Genomic DNA, 8,728 nt, shown 5'->3' with positions numbered 1-8,728 from the left:
CGGGGCTGCAAGCACACATTGCCGGCTCATGTTGAGCTCCTCATCAACCAACACCCCTAAGTCCTTCTCCTCAGGCCTGGAAACTTCATTTCCAGATTCTATTTTCTTATAAGCCTTTGATGACGTGAGAAACTATAAAATAAATTATTAGCTTGGATGCCTGAAGGGAAAGTTTCATTTAACATTCTCCTGTTCTGTCACTTGGTCCTTCAAAATAACAGTAAAAAAGTGCTCCGGTTACATGATGTTTTTCGGTTGTCAATTAATGATATAATTGAGGCACAGGTATTACAATATAACAATGTGATACTTAACATCTAACTTAACAATAGTTGAGAGGTAAAGGGCCACAGTAAATCTTGTAGGACCTTTCTGTTGCAAATTGTGAACGGGTATCGCTGACCTGGGCAGTGCCACGTCCTCAACATGTGACTACAGGGAGTTTGCTGCCTTCACTCTGCCACATAAACACCCAACTATTTTGGGACAACAGAGGAGCATTTCTCTCTCCAAGGAGAGAAGGGGGATGCAAACCTGAGGCAAATTCCTACCTGATTGCAGGCTTATTGTCTATCTGACAAATCTATTTAGAAATCCCAAAGCATCCCTCTAAATTCACAATATGCAAAAGTTATGGTAATCTTAATTTAATTCCTCAAAGTAAAGTGACCTGAGTGCAACAAACAGAGTGCAAAGCAATTGACTGTTTCATAGACGTGCATATTCATGGATCCTACCTGCTGTGGCAAGCAGAGTCGAGGAGGCCAAGTCTGCAGAGAGATCACCACGTAGGAACCTAGTACTCACGCTCTGCCAGGTCTCAGAGCTATACCTTCAAGCTTTTAAACGAAACATCAGCTAAATCAATTATAAATTGTATATAATGAATCAGAAACTTTAAGAGCATGATCAAAGCATACGAACTTTCGAAGTCTAAAAATATGTCAAAGCATTGATAGAGTTTTCTTGTCATTTCTTACTATCCAGATTCCTCATCATGCCAAATCTAAATATTTCAGAGCTAAACTGACTGCTGAGCTGATGTGTTTAGAATTTATTTTTCCAGATGTCTTGATGGGAAAAAAAAATTAAACAAACTTTTAACTCAACCCCCAAAATTTGACATGAAAAATGAAAAATATTTTAGTTGGAAGGAAGAATGAAATCTCCCAGAAAAGAAAATGAATTCCAATGGGACATTGAAATAGCATTTTTTAAAAGTGTTAAATAATGTACTAACGTGTTAACATCCATTTTGCATTGTAGAAAATACAATTTTGTTTGTTGAAAAAAATTCTTTAAATATTTTATATAAATTTAAATCCAAATATATTCCAAGAGTTTACAGTAGTATAAAATACCCACATATAACAAATGCCATGTTTTCATGAGTAACTATCCACAACGCATATATTTTTTCCATACATACTTTTGATAGAGCTAGACTTATCTAATAGTAAAAAGAACACTGCGTTTGTCCATGCAGTCACAATTGAGCACTCCAACTATCAACTGGGATACAAAGCACATATGAGAAAGTCATTTAGTGTCTGAAAAAGCAAAGTAGTATCTGGAAAGGTCAAATTTAAATATTTTGTTAAAGAAACAAAAAACTCATCTATTACTTTATGCATTATGAATTACTGACAAAGACATCCTTACCATGTGCTTTTAAGCTAGAAAAGTCCTGGCACACAATTCTCACGCTCTGTCTGAGATGGAGCTGATAAACACAGGAACTAGGTAAGAGGCATTCTGCCTCTCTTCTCTGCTAAAGAAGAACGGTGCAGGGGCATTAGAAGATGACTTTTTGTATTTTCCAATGTCCGTATCATTTTATTTCATTAGAATTAAATAATTCTCTTTAATTCTGGCACAAATGAGCAAAGCCCACTCTGTTCTCATTACTGTACAGATTTTGCATACAGTGTAGTTTCCAGTTCAACAATATGCATAAATGCCTGCAAAATGTAAGCAAAACATTTGCATTTACAGCCCAAAAGGTTTGTCTTGTTATCTCAGTTATTCAAGGAGAAAGTTCTTCCCCTCCCCTCCTCCATTGCTTTAACCACTCAGACATTTTTCGGGGTGCGCCCAGCCCATGGAAACACTTGTCTGTCAGCAAGGTGCTTAACGCCTTGTGGAACGCATTGGGCCTGAGCCTGCGCACCTGAGTGAGGGGAGCAGGAATCGGTATTTGGTTTTGAGCATTGCCAGATGTAAAATACACACCTAGGGAAGAAGTATAGGCTTATGCTGGACACCCTTTCCTTCCACTGACATCAGGAGATATTACCTCATATGGCTTCCCCGTAAGCAATCTGAAATAGAAAAACCAGGTGATGGATGGCTGGGCTGCAGTTAAATGACAGAGAAACACACTGTGCCAGAAAAGCAGCTTGTATTTACTTTAAAAATGTTACAGCACGAGTAAGAAAACATCCTTTACTTTTCATTTGCCTGTCCTTTTTTTGTTTCTCCCTTTTGTAAAGTTTTGTTTGGATCTCATATAAAGGCTTTTTTTTCCTCTTTCTCTCATCCTTAATTAGTTCGAATGTCAAACCTGTTCAGTAATCACATCGCTTTGGTTAGTAATGAAGGCAAATAAATAATGCTTAACCTTTCTTAGAGAGATCTGGAGACCCTTCCAAAACCAATTAAGGCTTGTATGAATCACTGGAATTAGCCAAGGCCTTCATGCTAAGTTTCCAAACTTGTGTAAGAAAGAAAACATTAAAACTAAGGGGGAAGAGAGGAAAGAAATTTATCCTTCCTACAGTCTTAAACCTTTCTAATTTTAAAGTATGTTATGAGTGGAAGGAAATAAAATAAATTAGGCAATGCAGATTATGCTTTGTTGCTGCTTCAGAGGTTGGGAGGTGTATTAGCTGGATTTCCCCGTGCTGGGGGGGTTCTTCAGTTTGGTTTTTGGTTGGTTCGTTGGTTTGTTTGTTTGTTTACTTTTTCTTTACAGTGAATTTTTTTTTCCTGTCTGTTTGGCACATATTTCTACTTTGGATATCTTTTGAATGATGACTAACAACAACAACAACAACAATAAAAAACCCTCAGTCTTTCTCAACATAAAATATAGACCAGCAAAACCAATTCAATTTGTCTGCAAATCTTGCAGATAAATCTTGCTGTCCTGGCATGTACGTTTCAGTCTGTTTATTATCCACATCCCTTCTCCTGTCAATGTCCTCTCACCTGAAGAAACAATTTCTTTACATGACATGGAAAGGGAAATATCATCCTCAGTAACTGAACTGCACTGATCCTCCTGTGACCAAATTAGCTTTTGTGCTGTGGGTTCATCACTGCACATCTTGCCCGTTGGCTGCTGTCAAAGAGCATACGACAGGACTTCATTCCCTGTGACCCGCGTGACACTGTTCCCCTGCGCCTGCCTGCGAGCTCTCTTTGCAGCACCTTCATAAGCACCAGTGCCATAAAATTTCAAAAAAAAGGTGAAGATTAAAGACTGATATGATCAATCAGAGTCTTCAGAAAAGATCTTTGGAAATGTTTAGCAAGGAGATCTCAAAGGCCACAGACCAGTTTCACGTGGGCTTAGAAAGCATCAGTCTTTAGACATATCAACCAAGCTTAGAAACGTAAGTATGTGACTATACACATCATAGACAGACACGTATCTCTACTCAAGTACCATTTGAAAAATAAATAGCACCAAAACTGAGAATGTACACAGTTAAAATGATTCAGTTTTTAAAGCATTTGTGAGGGAACCTAAGTAAGTAAATCGAAGACCCAGAACTTCAGGAAGATTTTGTTTCCTTGGCTATATTCTTTTAAAAGTTTAAAAAAGTGGTCTCAGCTGGAAGCATGCCCTTAGGCATTAAAGTGCCAAAATGAATGCAATATGTCAGCTCTGACAATCTGTCAGAAAGAGGGAAAAAATACCTTTGTTCTAAGAATAAGATGTATTCAAAAGTTTTGCCCTGAAATTAAAACAAAAACCAAAACATACACACACAAAAACCTGCCTGGGCCAGAGTCTCAGCAAACACACCTCCATTTACATAAGCAATTTACATCACCTGAATACCCAACCCCTGTTTCTGGACATAACCATCATTTTTGTTTTTTAATTTATTACTTGCCTAGCCTCATACGAACATTATAATAAATCAGTCACTCCAAGTATCCTTCAAGAATAACAAGCATTACGAATTAATAATGTCATGCTGGTCATTAATTTTGATAACCGAAGAATTTGCATTAGTGAACATACTTGCTATGTAGTTGTTAATGTTACATTTATTTAATATGCAACAGTTACAACGTGTTAGAAGCCAGTTCCTGTTATTTGATTCTTTCACAGCTGTTCAATATTTGACAGATGCATAATTTCATTCTTTAAAATATTGATTTTCCAAGTTAAGAACAGTGATGTTCAATGATTTCTGATGTGTTTTGTTAGTTTTAGATTATCAAGATATACTCAACACTACAATTTACCACTAAGAAGCTGATATTAATGTTTCTAATTTGCAGGCAAGTAAATTGAAGGAAGGAGAGACCATGTTACACAAGTCATGAAGTAAGTGTTGAAGCTCAGAATAGAATAAAGGGAATAAATTATTCAAATACTCTGCAGCACTGGTCTATTTTTGTGCCAGTGGATTTGATATAACACCTATTAGGATGTGATAACATTAAACACATTTATAGATACAGACAGGTGAAAAGGTAGATAGACAATTTGCTCTGTTTTGATTTGGAAATGATCCTCGCCAATGAGTATAAATATTTTTATAGACTCTAAAATCATGAACCAGTCTTAAAGTTTAAATACTTTGCTTTCTAGCTTGTAATAATCTCTGAAAATAAGGGCCAACAGTACATCACATACTTGTAACAAAACAACTGTGCTGACATTTTAGTCTTTTTTCAGAACTTGGGTCTACTGTTCAAAAGCTTCAGAGGAAGACGTGATGTATTTTAAACTGTGAAGAGACAAAGTCATACTTGAGTTTTCCTTAACAATCTGGAATATTTTACTTCTCCTGTTCTATGTCTTCTGATACAGAGACAGCATCCTGCAACCAGCAGCTCCCCACCTCAGAAGCAGACGCAGGACTCACAGGTCTTCCCATCTTCAATCTCTGCTCCTTCTCTGCAGAACTGGTGCTCTTTATCCGCAGAAAAGCGAGATGGAACAGATCAGTCATTAAAGCAGTGCTGTTGTGGGGCTGGGAACAGAGAGTAGCCAGGTGGACAACTTCAAAAGGAATTACCAACTGCTGTCTGCAATTCCAGACAAAAACGAGGATTTGGCAGTTTTAGCCTTTGGCAGCCTTTTGCCTGACGACCATTTGTTCTCTTTTCTGGTGCTCCATCTGCTCCCCCTGGTCAGATCAACCAAAGAATCAAGTTGTGGCAGAACCTGCGGGTATGTACAGCTAAGACTACCAATAAATACCTTGCCATCTCCCCCATGTAGTGATACTGGGGTTTGAAAACACAGCTATGAATTCCCTTTTATTAGAGGTGGGCTGGCATAAAACAAGAAAAACTAAGGGTCACGAACTGTTCCCTCAGCAGAGTAAACAAGCAAGTCTAATTCTGAAGTCTATTTAACGCTCAAGATCTACCAGGGCAGAAAGAAGCAGCAAGAACAGAACTGTATTAGTGGACATTTTACATCTTGGAAACACAAGAAAAGACCCAGCTGCTGGTCTTTCTGACAATAAAGTTTTGTACAGAACAGTTGCTAGGTGGAGGACAGCAATTACTGATGCCTCTCATGACCACGCTTGACCGCACCCTCCTCCTGGTCTGTTAATCTAGAATTGGTTTTTAATGCAACAGTACCGGTCCGACAGGAAAATCTGCTGAATCCATCATCCTGAAAGGGTGAATAATTTGGTCATCCAGGATCTCTCTTGTTAGATGTTAAGTAGGAAGAAGGAGGAATCTTACTTGGCTCTTCCATTTCTTAAGTCCACGTAGACAGACTTGAGACTGTTTAGACCTTTTTCTGTAAAAGGAAAAACCATCCCACGGTGAACAGGTGCCTCCATTTTTCTCTAAGGAGGACACCAGCAACTTACTATCAGTAAAAGAGTCACAAGAGTTCACTGGGAGACGGAGTTACGGAGCTTCTGAGATTTTTCAGCTGTTCCCCTCCTCTCAGCGTTTTCTTATTGACTAGCACTAAGCATCTCACTGTACATTGCTTCTGTTCCCCAGGCACTCGGCTCCCCCTGAGTGCTGCACAGGCAAATCAACACCACATTATGGCTACCCTTTCGCATGGTAAGCCTACGCTTCGGATGCCTCAATGCTCAACTTCCTGGTGTCCCTTTCTGACCCGAATTCATGGATATTCACTTCAGATGAGAACTGTAATCTTCTGCAGCTTGGAGAAAAGAGCCTGCCCAACATAACGCAACTACGTATACATCTTTTAGGTTTTCTTTATTTATATTTTTTTAGTTCAAGAATTACACACTAGCCAACATTATTATATATTTACATGCTGAAACTGGCTGCAATAATTTTAAATTCAAGAAAATATCTCTTATGTGCTACTCATTTACAATCATCATTTTACTACCTCATATATCCCAGAGGTTAGCAGTCCTTTTGAGAAAGACATGAAGATCTGATGCAATGATATCCACTAGTATTTTGCATTTTCTAGCCATTGGAAAATGTGCATTATGTGCATATAAGAAAGGCTACAAGGTCATTAGTAAGGCTGATGATTACTACATTATGAAGTAAATAGTACTAAGTAAAAAAAGATAAATCAGAACTGTGCAAAGACAGTACTAACAGAACCATTTAAACACCCATGCAAATAAAAACGTGATAGAAGTCAAATCATACTCAGCTTGCTAGAATTAATCATGTTTCAAATGTTCTTTTTGTCTTCAACTGAAAGTAACAGGACAAACCATGAACAATACAGCCTGGTGAGTATCTGTCAAATGACAGTAACAGTGGAAACATACAAAATGTTATCAAATTGGAATAGATGACCTCATGTCTGAAAAACATTAAAAAGATACAACCCTTAGTATGAAAGTAGAGGTGAGATTTTTCATTGTTTAAGTTTCATTTTTTGTCAAAGCACTTACAAAGAAAATAATTTTATACTTATGAAATGTTAGCGTTGCATATTCTTGTAGAGATGATCTATTTCAATTTTGTATTAATGGATATTTAAATTATTACTATTGTTACAAAGTAGAATAGGGCGGTATTTTTGATCAACATTCCATTTGTTTCTTAAAAATTTAGACAAAGTTCCTAGTGCATTTTGTTAAGCTTTACCTTTGGTGTTAAGCAGTGACTTATTAGATTTCCCTTTTAAACAATTTCTGGAGTGAAGATTCTTTGGCTTTGGGGGACTATGCTATCTAACGACAGTCAAACATCCTTTTTTTTTTTTTGTAAAGAAAAATATAAGTCTACTATTAGATACCATAAGAGATACAGATTTCAGAAACCGACAGACGCAATATGCAGGCTTTCTGTAATGAAATCACCAACAGCTGAATTCTCACTTACCCTGGACTCCTTCACATCTCCACTCACTGGCGCAACATAAAGGTGCCTTATTGTAAGTGAAAACCAGCCCCTATTTTTTTTATGCTAATCTGAGTACTGAGTGCCAAGCTGCTATCTTCTGTTGCCTGAACATTTTAACCATACAAAAGAATCGATTGTGCTAGCAGTAACGTTGCCACAACGGCTATTTTACACTACAGTACTTTCTGTACTTTTTTGTATCTGGAATCCAAATCTGTTTATGCAAAAGGGTGTTTAAATTACTCTGCTAGAGCACTGCAATTATTGTACTTAGTAAAAAAAAGTCACTAAACAATTACTGTATCTATCAACTGCTCATTTACAGCTTATTTAATTATTTACATGATTTTAGGACACATTAACCTAAACCATAAGTAGAATTAGCTTTTTGCCTTACCATAAAGTACAAATTAGAAGTTAAAAATGTTTAAGAAATCTGATAATATTTACACACGTTCAGCTTAAGTTATGATTGCTCACATTGTATGTTCTATGTACACATAGCAAAATGTTATGATCACTACTGATATAGTATTGTACCCTGGCCATCCCACCCTAGATTATTTTCTAGAAACAGTTAATATCTTTGCCTTTTTTCTTGGTTCCCTAAGGAATTGGTTGGTTTTGAAAACTTACTAGTGGACAACGCTGTTATAAAAAGAGAGAGAAGAAATAGGCAAGCAATGTGAGGACTAGTCTAATTTCAGATGCTAGGAGGTACAGTACTATCGTCATGTCAAACGGTGCAATGCTCCATACGAATTATAAGCATTGATCTGCTGATATAGAAATGCCCGGTTACCCTGTATAGTAAGTTGGTTTTTTTAAATACATTAATCTTTTTTTCTCAAAAATATATTCATACACTGGTTGATGGTAGAAACAAAACTATTATTAGCTTATTCCTTTAACACGCCAACATATGAATGTGTGTGCATATATACGCTCAGTACGTCTATATATACACACGTATGTCCATATAGACATTTAGGTATATGTCCATATGCACATATAGTTGGATAATGTTTAACATCCGTTCACTTATGTTTAGTACTGTGTTATAGTATAGAATTGGAACACAGTCTAATAATTACAGTGAAAATTAATTGAGCTTTAATTCTAATGCATATTTGTCTGAAATAAATAGGATTTGTTCCCCAGGTGT

Source organism: Larus michahellis, chromosome 11 (genome assembly GCF_964199755.1).
Source record: "Larus michahellis chromosome 11, bLarMic1.1, whole genome shotgun sequence".
NCBI classification, from domain to species: Eukaryota; Metazoa; Chordata; class Aves; order Charadriiformes; family Laridae; genus Larus; species Larus michahellis.
Note: the sequence above shows the minus strand (reverse complement) of the source record.